Source organism: Hakea prostrata, chromosome 7 (assembly GCF_041222555.1).
Source record: "Hakea prostrata isolate BN-2017 chromosome 7, UWA_Hpros_2, whole genome shotgun sequence".
Lineage (NCBI taxonomy): Eukaryota > Viridiplantae > Streptophyta > Magnoliopsida > Proteales > Proteaceae > Hakea > Hakea prostrata.
In genome coordinates this window covers 61,965,465-61,984,888 of record NC_142606.1, presented here as the reverse complement: position 1 = coordinate 61,984,888, position 19,424 = coordinate 61,965,465, and the positions used below count along the sequence as shown (strand labels likewise).

Here is a 19,424-nt window from a genome sequence, read left to right as displayed (position 1 = left end):
ACAAAAGATTTAATTGGCATTGCAGCAACATCTAAATGAATGATTTCCAAAGGAGAAGAACTAAAATGAATTGAAAGTTGATATGGGAGTGAATTTGTTTTAGCACGATAACATGCATCACAGTGAGATAGCTGACCAGAATATGAAATTGAAGATGAGTCCAAGGTTTGATGAAGACGTGATGACAATGGATGACCAAGACAACAATGCCAAGCAGTAGCAGACAACAAAGCTGTGGGAGGAGAAGGCGGCAAGGATGGAGAACATAGAACAACTGGAAAGAGACCATTGCTACTCCGGCCTTGGAAGAGAATTTTCTGAGTCAAACGATCCTTTAAGAAAAACTCAGAATTAGTACATTCAAAAACAAGATTGTTATCAGTACACAAGCGACTAACAGAAAGAAGATTATAGTGTATTGGAGGAACACAAAGAACACCAGTAAGCAAAACAAAATGAGCAGAAAGAGACATCAAGGAAGAACCAATATGAGAGATAACCAAACCTTGACCATTCCCAATAACAATGTTCTTTGAACCAGTATAGGAATCACAAATGGCTAGATTAGAAATATCTGCGGTTAAATGGTTATTAGAACCACTATCAAGCAACCATGTATGTGGAGGAAAAATAGAAGATATGCAAGACAAAGCACAAAATTTACCAATGAACGCATGGTTGTAATGCTGAGGGCAATTAGCACATTCATGACTGTCAAGATGACACAATTGACACTTAGATCTAGGTGTATTCAAGAAGGATGGATCACCAGTATTAGGAACATTACCACAAGATGCAGAGGTGTTACCAGATTCATATGTGGAGTTCTGAAAACCACGATTAACATAGCCACGACCTTGAATAGAGGTTTGAAATCCACAACCAGAATTCTGAAACTCATTACCTCGACCTTAAGACTGAAACTGTCAGTGATAACCAACATAACGCCTATTTTGATTCTGGTAGGGACGTCTACATCTAGAAACACCTTGACGACGATTTGCAGAAACATATCCAAAAGCATTAGCTTGCTAATTAGAACGAAAATGACCATTAACAGCAGCATTAGCAGTCAAGAGAGTGGTAGTTGCAGTAGTAGCAAAATTTCGTAGAAACAACTCATGATTTAGCAGAAAACCAAAGAGATCAAGAAATGTCATGGGCTCAGATCTAAGACGAATAGAGGTGGCAACATCATGATAATCCTCACCAAGTCCACAAAGCACAGCAAGAACTAGATCTTCGTCAGCAACAGGAGAATCGGCGACAGCAAGAGCATCGGTTAACAACCGAACTTCAAGAAGATATTCAAAAGACGAATTACCTTTCTGTATCTTTAGAAGGCGATCTTTGAGATCCATAACTCTGGATCGAGAAGCTGATGAGAAAATCCTAGCAAGGCGTTGCTGGGCATCATGCGCAAAAGTTGCATTAGCCACATAGGGCATCATCGCCTTAGTCAAAGAAGAGAAAAGCCAAGAGAAAATAAGTTGATCTTGCCTCTCCCAGACCACAACAGCAACTGGATCAGCAGAGTCCAACCAATTGATAGATCCATCAATGAAACCAATGAGTGCATGCCCTCGTAGTAGAGGCAGGAATTGTGCTCGCCACAATAAATAGTTCGATTCAGTGAGCTTAAGTAGTAGAGAAGATGCTACGTACATTCAAAGAAACTACCGAAGAAAGCGAAGAAACCAATGGATCTGCACTGGAATGCAAAGACATTGCTGGAAGACAGATCCTGTGAGATGAACAGAGGTGTGAAGCCCTAAAATTGCAGAGAAACTAAACAAGGAAAAACCCTAACAAAATGAAAAACCCTAGGAATCGAATCTCGTTAGAGAAAAAAACTTATACCATGACAAAATTATGAATTATGTTTGACATTATTTAATAAGTGTTACAGTTATGATATTTATAACAATGATCTTATACAAAATAGACCGTACAAATACAAGACAATATGTGCCCATACAATATCATATACTATGTATCCTCAACAGGAGTAAGGGTTGCTGAGTTAGTCATTGCTTTAGTGTAGCCTTTGAATAGGGAAAGGAAGTAGTTTTATCAATTTGAATAAAAGGCCATTTCGCAGTCCCCCTGCTATGACTTAAATGGCAGACCACTTTTAATACCCTGCTGTTGGTGGCTTCTTTAATGGTCTCGATTTGCTATGGACTAGGATGTGTCGGTCTTACCCGTTGGATTTCAAGATTCTTGAGGATTTGATTATTGCTAGCTTGAAGACTAGAAGTCTTGAGGGTGAAGCTGGTACCTGGGACAGCTGTTTCTGTGACTTCAATTTTGATGCACCACACGATAAGTCAAATTTTAGTTGGCATGTATAGCGAGTGATGACCACGATGTGCATGGATATGCCAAGATCTGAGCCAATATAGGAAAATGTGGATTGGAAAACTGCATGTGGTGGTTGTTATTTGGTCAACTTTGTTAGTTTCTTATTGGAGAGTGGATTAGAGCTAGCCACAATACTTTGTTATTTGCCCATTGGAAAGTGGATTTGTGGTTTAGTTATCTTTTGAAGTTGACTGGGCAAACATGTTCGCTTGGATTTTATTGGCTAAAAATAGAGCAGGGAAATAGTTGTAAGCTGTAACTGACTGATATTAGGGCTTTTGTGGAATTGAATAATTAAAATGATTTTGTGGTTGGTGATATCATGGTGCTTCAAGTTAAAAATATGGGCATGCAACAGTTGCTGCATAAATTTGGATATAATAGCCTACAAGATACTTCAATCCCCCGTATTTAGTTCATGGTTCATATTCTGGGTTTCTTGTCTGGCTCTAGTCGTTAGTTTGATTTTTAGGTTTTCCATATAATATTCGTGGGTCAAGATAGTCGATTCACCTTCCAAATGAATGAGTTCTTCATGCATGAGTTGAGGGGATTGTGAATTTACATTTTCTTTTCAAGATAGTTTTTGCCTATGGTTTGTTTGTGTTTTCGTCCTCTGACATCCATATCTAGTGATGGGTATATTATAATCATTTCTTCTTTTTTTTTTTCTTTTTTTTTTCTCTTTTTTTTGGGAGAGGCGGTTGGTGCTGTTTACTGTGGCTCTTACTAGTCTGGACTAGGTGTTTTGGCTTGTGGCTTCTGGGTTTGCCTTTGCGAGGCAGTGGCCATTAGAAATTTTGATGGAAACTCAGTTTCCATAATACTTATTTGGCACAATACCTTAAGGTTGAACTGTACTAGCTAAGAGGTGGATAACTTGGATGTGATTTGCTGATCTCGCATCATTCATTTTTTATGTTTTGCTTGTGGTTCTTGGTATTTTCTGTATCTGCTGCTTTTGTTGCCTTCCAATGTCCATTAAAAACAAGAAGTTGGACTGCAGTGTGCAAGAAAGCCCGATTAATGAAATTCTGAATACACTTGAGGGGGTTGTTCATACTGGATAATGACGAGTAGAGATTCTCAATGTTTTTGTTCATCATGAATTCTGATAGACTAGAACTCTATGATTATCCAGTTCGGAAGCTGGCATCGCATGTCGAAATAGCTGTCGTGCTTAAACCCTAACCCTAACCCTAACAATCTTAAAGCATTACATCCTGAGTATCTAGTTTGGAATACCCAAACCGCTGCTTCCAGTTAGTATTTATAGAATAAATACTAAATTCTATTGGTAATTGGACTCTCCTACAAAGGCGCATTACACCGTTAGATCGTAACTAATTTGATGGCTCATATTAGAACATAAGTTGAGTATGACCCAAATACCTCAACAATAAGTTAGGTATAACTTGAGTACCTCAACCTAAGTTAGGTATGACTCAAATATCTCAACAATAGCAACTGAGAATGTCACGTGACGGTTTGATATTAACTATGTAATCTTAATTTAGTTTTTTGATACAGATGGAGAATGAAGTGATTACTAGAGTTTTGAAATACCAGTGTAGATTTTATTTGGTTCTGTGGTTTGAGTCATCTGAAGATTTTCTAGATGTTATCAAAAAAACAATACTATTACTTAATTTCTGTAGCCGAATACCAATCGGATGGCTCTGAATCTAAGTAACGACTGAGAAATCCCTGAAGAAACTTGAGGCAAGTGATCTCGCAGATTAAGAGCTTGTCTTGATAAATCACCCGTGCTATGTGAACTTGGGACTGAAATTGAAGAATTTATTAAATCTTCACGCCGCCTTCTTGAAGATCAAAGAGTTGTACCGGCAAGGTTGCCTATTTAAGATAACATTGAAGCTAGAAATGAGAACCGGATATGAGCATTAGGAGGAACCCAAATACTCTACAGCGTTGCTTCTGGTGCTGCCTGTGCTTTCCCACACCCAGCTGAAGCGATGTGCCTTCATTAAGCACTAGTTGATTCTGAGCTCGTGCTCAATGAGTTGACTCAAGTAAAAAGGTGAAATGATTTCCACATGAACCCAGGTTGAACCAAGCCGGAATCGGTATAAGAATTTAAACGTGCCTTCCATTTCTCTGGCATCTGACACAGTGCTTGCTAAGCTCCTCCCTCAAGCTTCTGTGGCCCATTTTTAACAACCATTCAGTGTTCTTCCCCTATCAGTTGCAATTCTTCTTCTGTATTGGTGTCTTCCGTCAGCATCATTCTTTGAAATTTTCTCTTGTTTTTGTATACTTTCTTTTATGCAGGTGAGTATTTCTAATTTGTTAACAAAAAAAAGTTATCTTCTAATCTCTCAAAAATCAAAATGTGTGTCAAACAAGCCTCTGCAAATTTTATGAAGCTTTACTAAATTATAAGCCTAGTGTGGGATTTCTCAGGGGAAGGTAGAAGGCCTTGAAGCTTAGCACAATTGGACCACACTTCTTGGAGTGAAATATGATGCCTTTTTTCGCAGCAACTCCCTGATGCACCCCATCTATTACAGCTTCCTATCAAAACAATTTCATTCCACAATTGGCTACACTTTCTCATTGAACAAAGATCATCATTGGGTCTCACAACATACGTTCAAGGAAGAGTTCAACAAAAAGTACTCCCCTCCTCCATGTGTTGCCATTCTTATAAACTGATGCCTGGATGTGCATGCAAAATTATTATCACATTTTATTCATTTCTATCTTTTTACGCAAGTGGTGATCTTGTAATGTGCAATTGTATCTAGCCACAGGCACCGCCTGTGCATGACACTAGGGTGATTTGTCTGAAGAGAAGGCGTTGTATCTGAAGTGTCATGGCGTGGTATCCCGTATCCGTGTGGCAGCAAACGAAAACGGATTCAAATCGTTGTTGCAAATTGTTTTTCTAAACTTATAATCAGATACTCATAATTTGTGACAATTCGCCTATTAATTATGATCAACAATCTTTTTATCGGCTCCATTAGCATCACTTTTTCAATTTCTTCGTTGGTTTATTTGGTCCTGTCCTGTTTTCGATTGATCTCATGACTCACATGACACTTCATTTTAAGACCTGATTAGGATCAGTTCAGTCCAATCCGGAATTTTTTTTAGGTCAGTTTTGGTTAATTAATTAGAACCATAGTTCAAAATTTTTGGTCTGGCGAGATGGCCACCATGGTGTTCATCCTAGGTGGCATAGGTGAATTATGACTTCTTGGTGAAATTGATGGGGCTCAGTTAACCAGCATACGCTCTAAAGGTTCTCCACCACCACCACCACTATCCTCATCATCACCTCCGCCACCACCATCATCATCCTTTTCCTAAGCTTAATTAGGAGCATGGGTCTCATCCAGATCCTATGCATATGAGAAAACACAACCTCATTATTGCACGGGGGCATCGTCCAATCCTCATCTATAATATCAGCTGCCTCCTATGCATGTACTTGACATTTGTCAGCCATAAACTCATTGACATCAATACCTAGTCTGTTGAACAATATGTGGATGAAGCCTCCCTCTAGGTTGGTCTAATACTAGCTCACCCCTGTCCCTTACCCAATTGACAAGAGGGTCTTCATCACTTGAGCCTATTTGAAACATATCCACAAGATTGATGGGATCCATCTTTTTGTCACCCTCCACCCAGCTCCATACGTGATGCATGTTCATCTCATGTTATAATGGATGAAGATAAGGTTATTTAAGCGTTGAGATACCAAGATGCTTCGCCTCTTTGAGTGGATCAAGGAAAAGATGTTCCACATATCCAAAGGTAGGGCAACTCTGCGAGAGGACCTTAATTGCCACTCTCTTGAGGTTCTTTACATTCCCGTCATACAAAACCCACCAATCAGCTGCATTATGACAAAAATATTAAGCCATTGCTTAATAGATAATCTAATAATTTTTTATCAAAAAAGTAGATAAACTAATAGTTTATAAAATATAATAATTGCATATGAGTTATTAATCTAACATGAATATGTACATCCTATCCCTACACAATAGTCTATACTCCAAAGGACCTGAATCTGTCCATGAAAACCTTGATCTACAATCATATGTAATAATGATTAGCGAAATTCTTTCAAAATTCAAATGCAAGTCCTAAGTCTCTACTATCCCATCTCATTGTTACACAAGGACTGGAGCATTGAGTCTTGCTCTAATTTTATGACCATGGCCATCATCACCTCAATTAGCTTCGTCTTTAGCTCCAAACGGTTGCTATATTGGTATGTGGGGTTAAGATAGCAGGATGCACAATTCAAAAACTCGCAATGAGATATAAGATTCTTATTAACATCAAATAAATGAATTACCAACAAATTGCTATTTACTTATCAACCTGATGCAGCAAATACATAAGATGTGCAGTCCATCTATCTTAGATGATCTTCATGAAGTTCCTACAACCTCTTGGATTTACTTGATATACAGCCTCCCTCATGACCTCAATGGCTGGATAAAGATGCGACACAGTGGACCACTTAATAGAGGAATCCACCATACGTAGACCTTCATAATGTGGTCCAATGTCTTCAACAATATCCCCACCTGTTCTAGAAGTAATCTGATGATACGGTAGCCTGTGTTGTGCACTCGCCCAGGATGGTAGATCCTCTCCAATCAAACCAATCTTGAGATGTAGATATGGATCTCAATGGCATTCTCTTGTTGACAATACACTTTAAGGCAATTGAAGTTCGTAGCAAACCTTGTGACATCGGGTTGCACTATGTCACCCCAACATATCTCCCTTATCATGTGAAGTGTAGTTGTGATTGTATATAAAGTTTGTGACCTATCTAGCCCTATCCACTATGCTTTCCACAATCTTAATTTTCCCAATATCTTCAACAAGAGTCAATACAATGCACCGCACAAGGTATCCAAAAGACATTGTAACCCCTAGACTGCATCATCACCTCTGCTGTCGTTTTGCAGTTAGAGCAATAGTTTGTGACTATCTACACGACATTCTTTGCCTCTACCTCCTCCTCCACTTCCTTCAGGATCTCACAAATGTACATGTGGTCTCTCACCTACCTGAAGCTTACATATCTCAAGAAGAGGTCCTCCTATCAATATACACCATAAAGTTAATGATGGAATTTCTAGTCGATTCGATCCATCCATTACACATCATGACAACCTAATATGTTTCCCAGGGCTTCATCCCTGCACTATAGTCCATAAGCTCATCCTTATAGTTTGTGAGATACTTGTTTATCACCTCATAAGGGGTGGGGCCAAGGTAACCTAAACCTACCTATGCGATCGTGTCAATCATGGACTAATAGTAGGGTCATGTTGGCTAGAATGGTCTTAAAGAGTATATGTTTTGCCACTACTTCCTTCACTTTACCTTTCATATTCTTCCAAGCTCCCGAGGTCTTGGGCTGCTTTATCCCCTTCTTCCTAAAAACATCTGGATCCTACTATAGTATCAGATCCTATCACCATGGAAAATATGATAATGGAGAAGGAACACCCCTCTGATGCTGGGGCCTCCTAAATATCCCAAAATACCATTACACCATATCACTTAGCTCCTGCACAGCCTTTTGCCCTCTCTTGCTCCTGAGGTTGCAATGCCCTACCCTCTGCCATCACCCATCTCAATTCTTTGGCCTCCAAAGCTATGTAGAATCAATGGGATCAACATTGTCCTTGTTGGAATTAGAATCAACAAGGTATGTACTATGTAGAAGGGCCCCTCACTACTATTGGGTTTCGATGTCTTGTATTTTGTGGATTCATATATTTATGTTTTGGTTAAATTTTGTAGTTAGTTAGGGTTTTGGGTTCATTACTTATGCAGGGATAAAATTGTAATTATATGAGGATTAGGTTTTAGGTTTCCCTATAGATAGTCTCTATCAATCCATACAAGAGTTTGGGGATTCCATCCTAGGGGATTCATCCCTAGAGGGGATGAGGGCAAGTGACGAATAGTATTTTGTGAGGTGTGAGAGGGTGTGAGGTTTCCTAGAAATAGTGGAATATATTTTCTCTTTGGTGGTTGTAGGCAGTTTTGCCAAACCAGGTTAAATTTCTCATGTATTTTTGCTCATGTTCTTCCCTCATGGTTGTGCATATGTATCTCTAGTAAGTGGTATCAGAGCGAGGTTTCGTGGATAGTTTTCAGAGGTGTGTGAAGATCCAAGAAGGAGAGATCGGTGCCAAGAGAACGAGAGACATCGATAAATTGATTTAATGTACGATTCTCTAGTTTTGGAGATCGTGAAGTTGCTTTTCCTTTTCTTTTTTGTGATTGTTCAAATCACAATTGATCGGTGAACTAAGGGGGGGAGGGGGAGACGATCTTGGTTTAAGATCCTGGAGGACGATCGGTGTTTCGATCACGAGACTTGATTTAGATCAAATTATGTATTGATCATCGATGAACAGAAAAAGACAAAAAGCAATTCAATGGGTCGCTTTTTTTTTTTTTTTATCGTTGGAAGCATGCTTGAAGTTTTCTGAATTTGTTTACTTTAAACTAATGGTAATGTAATGATTACATCGTTTGAAAACAAATTTTGAAAAGTCTGAGTTAAAGGAACTGGATTTTTTTTTTTTTTTTGTTTTTGTGGGGGGAGGAAGAAAAAAAAAAGAAAAAAAGGTTTTTTTTTTAATTTTATTATAGGTATTGTACGAGTTGTTTCCACAGGATTTTGTGTGACGGTGTTTTGTATAGGGTTATGAGTTACTAGGGCTTTTGGGCATTCAAAACTCAGTAGAAGTGACGAATCAAGGAGATTTCCTTTTGTTGGTATTGATCTTGTGGGTTCATATGGAGATCAATGATCAATTTATTTAGGTTGATGGTGGGTACGATGAGCACCGATTAGGAAAATTATACAAGCTTGCAAGGAGCGTGGAAATAGGTGGAGCTCTAGTTGGCACTCAAATAAGGGGTACAAGTAGGCAGAATTTTCCAGTTGTTTGTGTACCAAACAAGGGCGATTTTGGAATGAAGCGGGTGACTTTTGCTTCAGATTTGGTGACTAGCAAGGATATCTCGGAGCAAGCTGCAACATTTGGAGGTGAGGATCCACGTCACGTTGTACGACAGTGATGAACTATATGAGACACCCGGGTGTGAGGGGTGTGCACCCTTCTAGTTTAGATGATGGCGGTCAAGAAGGCATCCTTGAAAGGGATGTAGGTCATGTAGTAATGTGTGAAGGATACACAAAGACAAGTAATTGTAGAGACATTAGCAATAGTTTTCTTCAAAGTGATTTGTAGAATTCAAGCCAACGTGGAGATTGTTGGATTTGGGTATCTTCTATTATGCAGCTCCCTATAAGTATGGTTTTGTTGTATTTGTAATTGGATTAGGGTTTTGGGTCAATTACTTCTATAGGGATAAAATTGTAATTATATGGGGATTAGGGTTAAACCTATATAAATAGTCTCTGGGATAACCTAGATGAATCAATCCTTGCAGGAGATTGGGGACTCCATCACGGTGATTCACTCCTAGTGGGGATGAGGGCAAGAAAAGGATAGCATTTTGTGAGGTGTGAGAGTGGTGTGAGGTTTCTTGGAAATAGTGGAATATCTTTTCTCTTCAGTGGATGTAGGGGTTTTTTCAAACCACGTTAAATTTCTCATGTGTTTTTTCTTGTGTTCTTCATTCATGGTTGTGCATCCGTATCCCCAATAAGTGGTATCAGAGCAAGGTTTTGTGGAAAGTTGTCAAGGATGTGTGAAGATCTAGGAAGAGATCAGTGCCAAGAAAATGAGAGGTTTTGATGGATTGATTGAAAGTACAACTCTCTAGTATTGGAGATCGTGAAGTTTTCTTTTCCCTTTCTCTTTTGTGATTGTTCAAGTCAGAATTGATCAGTGAACTCAGGGGGGGAAGGGGGAGATCTTGGTTTAAGATTGTGGAGGACGATGGGTGCTTTTATCATGAGATATAATTTAGATCGGATTATGTGTTGATCATCGGTGAAAAGAAGAAAAAAAAAAGGTGATTGGAGGGTTAGTTTTTTTATAATCGGAAGCATGTTTGAAGTTTTCTGAATTTTTACTTTAAACTAATGGTAATTTAATGATTACATCATTTGAAAAAAAGAATTTGAAAAATCTGAGTTGAACATGGGGAAAGAGGGATTGGAAGAAAAAAAAATTTTGATTTAGTTGGAGAGGAAAAACAAAAAAGAAAAAAAGGGTTTTTTTATTATTATTTTATTATTATCAGCATTGTACAAGTTGTTTCTACATGATTTTGTGTGAAGGTGTTTTGTACAAGGTTTGTGTTCCTAGGGATTTTGGGAGTTTCGAACTCAATGGAATTAACGAATCAAAGAGATTTCATTCCGTCGGCATTGATCTTGTGGGTTCATATGGAGATCAAAGGTCAAGTTATTTAAGTTGATAGGGGGTATGATGGGCACCGATTAGGAAAATTGTATAAGCTTGCAAGGAGCGTGGAAATAGGTGGAGCTCTAGTTGGCACTCAAACAAGAGGTACAAGCAGGTAGAATTTCCTAGTTGTTCGTGTACCGAACAAGGGCGGTTCCGGAATGAAGTAGGTGACTTATGTTTTAGATTTAGTGACTGGAAAGGATCTCTCAGAGCAAGCTGCAACATTTGGAGAGGTGGATCCACATCACGTTGTACGGCGGCAATAAACTATACGAGACACCTCGGGTGTGAGGGGTGTGCACCATTCTAGTTTAGGTGATGGCAGTCAAGAAGGCATCCTTGAAAGGATGTTGGTTGTGTAGTAATGTGTGGAGGATACACAAAGACAAGTAATTGCAGAGACATTAGCAATAGTTTTCTTCAAGGTGATTTGTAGAATTCAAGCCAAGGTAGAGATTGTTGGATTTGGGTGTCTTCTATTATGTGGCTCCATATAATAATGGTTTAATTGTATTTGTAATTGGATTAGGGTTTTGGGTCAATTACTTCTACAAGGATAAAATTGTAATTATATGGAGATTAGGGTTAAACCTATATAAATAGTCTTTGTAGGATAACCTAGATGAATCAATCCTTGCTGGAGATTAGGGATTCCATCATAGGGATTCATTCCTAGAGGGGATGAGGGCAAGCAAAGGGTAACATTTTGTGAGGTATGAGAGTGGTGTGAGGTTTCTTGGAAATTGTGGAATATTTTTCTCTCTGGTGGATGTAGACGGTTTTGTCGAATCACAATAAATTCCTCATGTGCTTTTGCTTGTATTCTTCATTCATGGTAGTGCACACTATATGGTTGTAACTTCGTTCATGGTTGTAACTTCTCCCCCCCCCCCTTCCAACTCTCTCTCTCCCTTGTCTTCCCTATGAGGTGTGCCTTAAACCTAGTAAGGCCACCTCCCATCAACTTATGCTCATAGAAGTTACACTATATCTTTGCTTATTACCGTCAACAGGCTTGCAATATTGCCATGCAAGGTCACCATTGAGTCTTGGAGTAGCAACGTGTCTCTGCTATCTACCCTAATTATACATTTCCTCTTTGCCATCCCATGCCTCAGGGGGTGAGAAACATCCTCCGCCATCTGTGACACTGAACGTCTCCTGCTCCCAGACATGATCACTATTGCATACACAAAATGATTACAAAAGTCACTGAACAACATCAAAATAAATTTTTTGACAAATTATTTTGGACTACTTGGAGTTCCTATTTTCTTATTCAACCTAAGTCTTAAAATGTAAAACCCATTACTATTCTCTCAAGAAGGTGCTCATCACATTAGATAGAATTTCTAAAACCCTTAAGCTCTCATTTTGCATTCAAGCAAGGAATTAAAACATTTATCTTACCAAAGCTAGAAAAAATTGGGCAACTTTATCTTTGTGACAATGCTCTACCAACTATCTACGAGTCTTACTTGAGTTGACACCCCCCCCCCACACACACTTAAATTATGTAATGACCTCAGTGCATGCAAGATATAAATAAATAAATAAAATAATAGAAGCAAATAGAGGAAAGAGTGTACCCGATGTTTGAAATCGTGATAGAGCATGCAACAGTAAAACCTAACCAAACAAAGAAAAGAAAAGGAACAAGAAATAACATCTAAACAAATGGGTTGCCTCCCATAAAGCACTAAGTTTAAAGTCTTCAGCTAGACTCAATGAGAGACTCATAAAGAGTCTTTAGGTAAGACTTCTAGGTCCAACTCCTCAATACGTTAGCCATCAGCCAGGCCATCTACATAAAGCTTCAATCACTAACCAGTAACCTCTAACATATGTTCAATAATTGGGATCCAAATTTGGTCAATAAATGGCAAGGGGAAGTGATCATTCTTGGTAACTTTGTTCAACTTTCGGTAAATGAGGCAGACACGCCAACCCATAGCGGTACAAGTTGGAACAAGATCATTGTTGTCATTTGGAACCACATTGATGCTGGATTGCTTATGGACAACATGGGTAGGACTGAGCCCTTCATTATCAGAGATTGAGAAGATAAGTTCGGCATCTAACCACTTAATCACCTCATTGGTCACTACCGCTCTCATGTTAGGATTCAGATGACACTAAGGATCCTTATAGGGTTTTGCTCCATCCTCACAATATATCCTATGCATACATATAGAAGGGTCTATGCCCTTAAGATCATCTAAGGACCAGCCAATGGCTGCTTGAATTCAGAAAGCAATTGTAAAAGTTGGTCATCTTGCCTAGGTGATAAATCAGAAGAAATAATCACAGGCAAGGTTTCAGTTTGTCTTAAGAATGCATACTTTATATTGGAAGGGGGAAGTCTAAGATCCAACTTAGGGGGAGATATGAGGGATGAGGGTTAGGGAGATGCAGCCACTGGAGGTGCAGGCTTGAATCTAAATGTGAATGGTAACTGTTGCAAAGAAGTGGAAGAGTCCAACAATGTGTTGACTTCCTCAATATTCAGGTCAGATTCCTTAAATATCAAGTAATGCTCTAGGGGATAATCAATAAGCATGTTTGGAGTATAATCAACCACTACTTCATCAATAAGGTTAATCACAAAGCACTCTTCATCCCTATTTGGGCTTAAGGATGCATTGAAGATGTTGATTCTAAGTTTCTTATTGCCAAATGATATGTCCATGACACCTGATCTAGAATTGATGCAATCATTCGCAGTGGCTAAAAAGGGTCGTCCAAGAATGACTGGTGGTAACTTATTGGTAGTTGTATTGTCCATATCTAGGATAAAAAAATCAACAGGAAAATATAGATCCTCAACCTTTACCAAAACTTTTTCAAGTAGTCCACAAAGTGATTTAATTGAGTGTTCTGCTAATTGTAGAATCACATCAGTGGGTTTCAAATCTCCTAGACCAAACCTATCATAAACTGAACTGGGTAAAATATTCACATTGGCTCTTAAATCAAGCAATACTTTACTTATAGATAGATCTCCAATGACACATGAAATCAAAGGTGTACCTAGATCTTTAAGTTTAGGGGCAGTTGGTTGGAAATTACCGAACTGACTTGTTCAGTTAGGTGCACAGTTTTAAGAGTTTGAGTTCTCAACTTACGCTTTTGAGTGCATAAACCTTTTAAGAATTTAGCATAAGTTGGGACTTGCTTGATAGCATCCAAGAGTGGGAGATTGATACAAACTTATTAGAATAAGTCAATCATCTCTTGCATCTTAGTATTCTTTCTAGAATCTGGAATTGAGGGTTCTAGAGCTTCAGGGAAGGCGGCTTTTGGATTGTAAGACTCAGGTGTAAGACCCTCGACAATTGGAATGTGCAACCCTTTACGAGGAAATTGATGGAGAATACTCATAGGTGGTGTCTCTTTACTAGGCTTGTGTGCATTATCACCATTCTCATAGGTCAAATCAACCTCTTCTCGACTCTTAAGATCAATGGGCAATGGCTTAAAAGTAGGCAAAGGTGCATAATATTCCTTCCCACTACGTGTCACAATAGAGACCACTTGAACTTGCTTTTTTCCATACCCAAGTTGATGATTAGAGTTACCTATTGGTTGACTAGATAATTGGCCAGCCTCCCTCCTACTGATGGCATCAGCTAGTTGACGAAGTTGGGTTTCCAATTTGTTAATGGACTGAGAATGGGAATGCAACAACTAAGTGTTTTGTTGTAATTCATTAAGTGCATTTAGTACCTTATCCTCAAATGAAGAATTCTGTGAGGGATGCAGAGCTGATGGTTGTTCATTCCTATAGGCATTCTGTTGCATATTAAATGGAGGTGTCCTATAAGCTAGTTGATTAGAGAGATTGGGCATTGGGTTTCACCATGAAACATTGGGATGGTTTCTTCATCCTGAGTTGTAGGTATTGGAATATGGATCATTGCCCAATTTAGAAACTCCTTGGATCAAATGTGCATGCTCTTGAACGTACTCAAGGTATTGAGTAGCCAAATAGCGATTAGTGACATTGTGTGAATGGCTAGAACATAAAGCACATGCTTCAGTCTGATTAGGTGGACTTGTAGGAAATGGATATGGGGTTTGTTGTCCTAATGACAAGAGATAGTCCAATTTTTTTGATAGTAAGTCAACCTTAGTGCTCATCTCAACGGTAGGATTGATTTCATAAAGACCACTTGTCACATCCACCCAGAGGATACCCTATCTGGAATACCCGGTGGAGTGATCCACAGCCCAAAAGATCAAGTTTAGGAACGATCATAACCACTTAGCACAATAACTTAATCAAAAGCAAGAACAATTCATAGTTTTCAAGTAATTTAATAATAAAAGTCAAGGAAAGAATATCAGAAGAATCACAAGGAACATTAGAGTGCGGAAAAGATACCAATAAAATAAATAATTGAAATGTGAAAGGAGGCGGAAACCCACTCTATAACAATAACGGAAGGTAGATCGAATAAAAGTAAAGGTTACAACCGGTTCTCAAAAGAAGGGAAAGAAAATGTAAGCAACTAAATTACAGTTTCTTTTAGCTTATACAATGTTTCCTAAATAACAAAATCATAAGAAACTAAGCCAGGCCGAATCTGCTCCTGACAAATATCAGTCTCGGACTGCTAGTCTTTATCAACGTGTTCACCGCAACCAGTGTGGTACGAGTCACCAACTTGGTCTTCAGAGAGTTGACCGTCACAGTCAACAATAGTAGTACCTGCAAAAAAGTCTAACAAAATATGTTGCAAAAAGGAGTGAGTTCAAAAGAACTCAGCAAGGCAGTCATTCCATAAAACATAAGCCATATGATACAAGCCATAACATGAGTCAATATGATATGAAACACATGATGCAAGTATGGTTCTAACTCTATGAATGTTGGTCTCTAAGGTAGACATGCTTTAAGTCATAGCACCATAATTCTTTGGGTAGGTCTCAATCACTCAAGCCAGTGGGAATTGGGTCCTGAAACCTTCCGAACAACCTTGGCTGGGGTTTCGGTCACCGTTCTCTCACATCACCATTTGGTCTAAGTATTGGCGCATGTCAAGGTAAAGCCTAGCCCAATGCAAGTCATCTACTCAGTCATATCATGTCAGATCCAGATATGTCCATTCCTCACCCCGGGCAATCCTTTCCGGTATCCTTCACACTAGAGTCAGCGTAATCCCGGATTACTGACTCATCAACCCTATTGGTCATCCACAAATAGTAAATGTGAAGCTCTCACGTCCTCTCACTGGTTGGTTACCGGTCTTGAGCGCCCGTGAGCCCAAGTCTATCCATTTGCAACCCTACCAATAAATGGCTCCCACAATGAGATTTATGACCTCTCACGGGTTGGTTATCGGTCTTGAGTGCCCACAAATCCCCACTGCTACCACGGGTCTTTCAGTCTCAATGCCCTTCCGATTCGGGTCTGATACGACAGGGACATCCTAGCCAAACAACTAGACAATCCGATGTATGTCATCCAATAATCCGGAAAAGTGTCGATAAGCATCTTCGGAGAACATCCCATACTATTCCCTCCGATGCCCAAAGACAGAAGCGTCAATAGGACACTTCCCAATCCCAAGTTATACCTAAGCAATCGCATACTCAAGTCCATCATATCTCATACATTTAATACATCATCATGGTAAAAGTTAAATCATAACATCGAAATGATCCATCATGAATACAAGTAACAAGAATAATAAATCATTATGACAAGAGTATATGAAATCACAATACTACTGTTCTAAAACATGTATAGCAGTCCTATGATATTCAAAAGCAATTAGGAGACTATGTTCACTAAGTAAAAACACCAAAACATAAGTACATAACCTATGTGTTTATGGAAATAACCATCCTTACCTTAGGTTGAGTTGATGATGAATCAAGAATTACCAAGGAATGATCCAAAAGTAGTGTTAAGACCCTAAACAAACATAAACAAGAAGTTAGAGAAGAAATCGGGAAGATCGGATGTCGAACGGATCAAAACGGAGCAGGGTTGCTGTCAGTAGCATGTTTGGTCAATGGTCCTTGGTCGATGGCATCGACCAAAGAGGATCGACCAAAATGTCTTCGGGATAGAATAGTGGGTTTTGGGGATTTTGGTTCGAAATTGGTCTTCCGAGGCTCAAATCGATCCGAAACTTGGAGGGATGATTAATAACAATTTAAGAACACTACCTAGCAAGTATTATCACAATCCAATGGTCCAAATGAAAACCCCCAAATTGAGGTCCTATGTTCTAAAGACAAGAATCCTAGCATTCATGAGAAATTGATGTAATTGAAAGGGAAGCTAGAGAATTAGTAGGGGAATAGGTTAGGAACATGATTACAATTATTTGCAAGCCAGAAATTAAACTAATCATACTCCACATCTCAGTCTAGTATAAGAAATCAAGTTGCTAAGCAAGGAATCATGGTAATGCATATGTAAGGATCAAGATGCAAGTGAGGCATAGCAAGAATGAAGGAAAAGCAAGTATAAATGGGAAGAGACATTCATGGCAAGGTGTTTGCAAGGTTGCAGCACCTTGACCATGGTCTCATCAGTAAAAAGAAGAAGAGAAGTGGGTAGGATAGGGAGCAAGAGAGAAAATCATACCTTAGAAGATGATAGTTGGAGAAGAGAGACAATGATTATTGTAGAAGATCATCACCCAAGCCAAGGAGGAGCCTAAGAGGAGCCTTTCCACGTTCTCAGGTGTTGAAATGAGTAAAATAAGGTTCTAGGTTCGAGGTTTCACTTAAATAGAGGAAGGAATATCCAAAAAGCATTTTTTCTCGAATCTGGGCTACTTTGGTCGATGGTCTTTGGTTGATGCCATCGACCAAAGAGGATTGACCAAAATAGGTAACAGGTTTCAGCAGAAAATCCAGAAATAGTTTAGCAACTTCGAACAGGGATTTGGAGGGCTATATGGGGTCAAATGGAGTGAGGTTTTCTCCTACAAGTCAATCAAGAACTATAGTTTCCAGAAATACATTTGGATCAAGCATGGGAGTTCATTAGGTCCACCAACTAAGCTCACCTTCTTTGATGCACAAGCAGGATTTGCCAAACATAGTTCAGCAACTTCGGACAAGGATTTGGAGGGCTATATGGGGTCAAATTGAGTGGGGTTTTCTCCTACAAGTCCATCAAGAAGTCTAGTTTCGGGAAATATATTTGGATTGAGCACATAAGCTCATTAGATATTTCAACTAATTCACCCCTCTTCGGTGCGCAGATTCAAAACTAACACTAACAATGCTCTCAAGTGAGGGGCATCATCATCAATGTCCAAGGGCTTGGGTTTCGACACAAAATAATCAACCAAAAGGATCCACAAGTCTCTTCCCCCCCCCCCACTTCAGGTCTTCGGTCCTACAACCATATCAGATTCCGGGCCAAGTCAAGGTTAGGATAAGGCCGGACATTACAGATCTACCCTAAGGGAAAGGTCTGGCATGACTTCCTAAGGCTTTCAAAGATAATAACACTGAAATCAAGGTCCAACTTTAAGGTCTAACATCAAACGAGTCTTTCTTTATCCCAAAACAAATAGGGTGTCCTGGCTAGGTTTGGGCTGGATGTCACACCGCTCCTCTTTGGTTTCCCAATGGATGGGATCTCAGTCCTAGCTGTTGAAGCATGGTGTTGGGAGTTTTCACTAAGGGTCTCAAAAAGTTTCCATGCCTCATTCTCATTCTTGTGCATAAAAGTCCCACCACAAGAAGAATCAATCATTTGCCTATGTCGGTCTCTAAGACTATCATAAAAGCACTGAACCAATTGCCATTTAGGAACGGCATGGTGGGGGCACTTCCTAAGTAATTCTTTAAGTCTTTCCCATGCTTCATGAAATTGTTCTTCTTCTTGTTGGGGAAAACTCATTATGGCTCTCCTAAGGCTATTGGTATGGCTAATGGGGAAGATTTTTTTAAGGAACTCCTGTTGCATTTCTACCCAAGTGGAAATATTAACATTGTCTAAGGAATGAAACCAATGCTTAGCTTTATCTTTAAGGGAGAATGGGAAAAGAAGTAACCTTAAAGCATCGACTGAGAGGTTATGAATTTTCGTTGAGGATACCTCTAAAAACTCATCTAAGTGCTTATAAGGCTCTCCATTGGCAAGTCCATAAAAAGATGGTAGCATTTGAATCACACTAGACTTGATCTCATACTGAGCTATCTCTATGTCAGGCAACTTAATACAAGAAACTGGCGTATATGTTGTAGGAATGAAATGCTCACTCAAGGGCCTCATTGGAGGCTCATTGTTTGCCATGGTTCTTTGCCTTCTAAGGGTGGCCAACGTATGTTCCAACTCTAAGTCAAGCGGGGTCAACTCAGGGTTTAAGGATTGGCGACCATGCATACACACAGAAAAAATAGCTAAATAAATAAAATTAAAAGAACATAACTGCAGCAAAAGAGAGAGTTTAGAACGTACTTGAAATGAAATCCATGTGATCTTTCGAAGAAAAATTACACTTGTGGGATCGGAGGGGTGGGGAGTTTTAAAAATTAACCTAAACAACCCAATCTAATGCAAATATTACAATTAAAAAGTCCTAAATACAATTATATTTAAGAAATAAAAGATAACAACCTAAACTAATTATCAAATCGCTACTCTTGCAGTTACTTACAAATGAAAAGAAAAAGATATTAGTTAAA

At 39.1% G+C, this 19,424-nt stretch overlaps 1 pseudogene; it reads left to right on the top strand.

Annotated features, from left to right (window-relative positions):
* Positions 1 to 18,547: 18,547 nt before the first annotated feature.
* Positions 18,548 to 18,645, top strand: LOC149011602 (small nucleolar RNA R71; annotated as a pseudogene).
* The last annotated feature ends 779 nt before the right edge of the window (positions 18,646 to 19,424 follow it).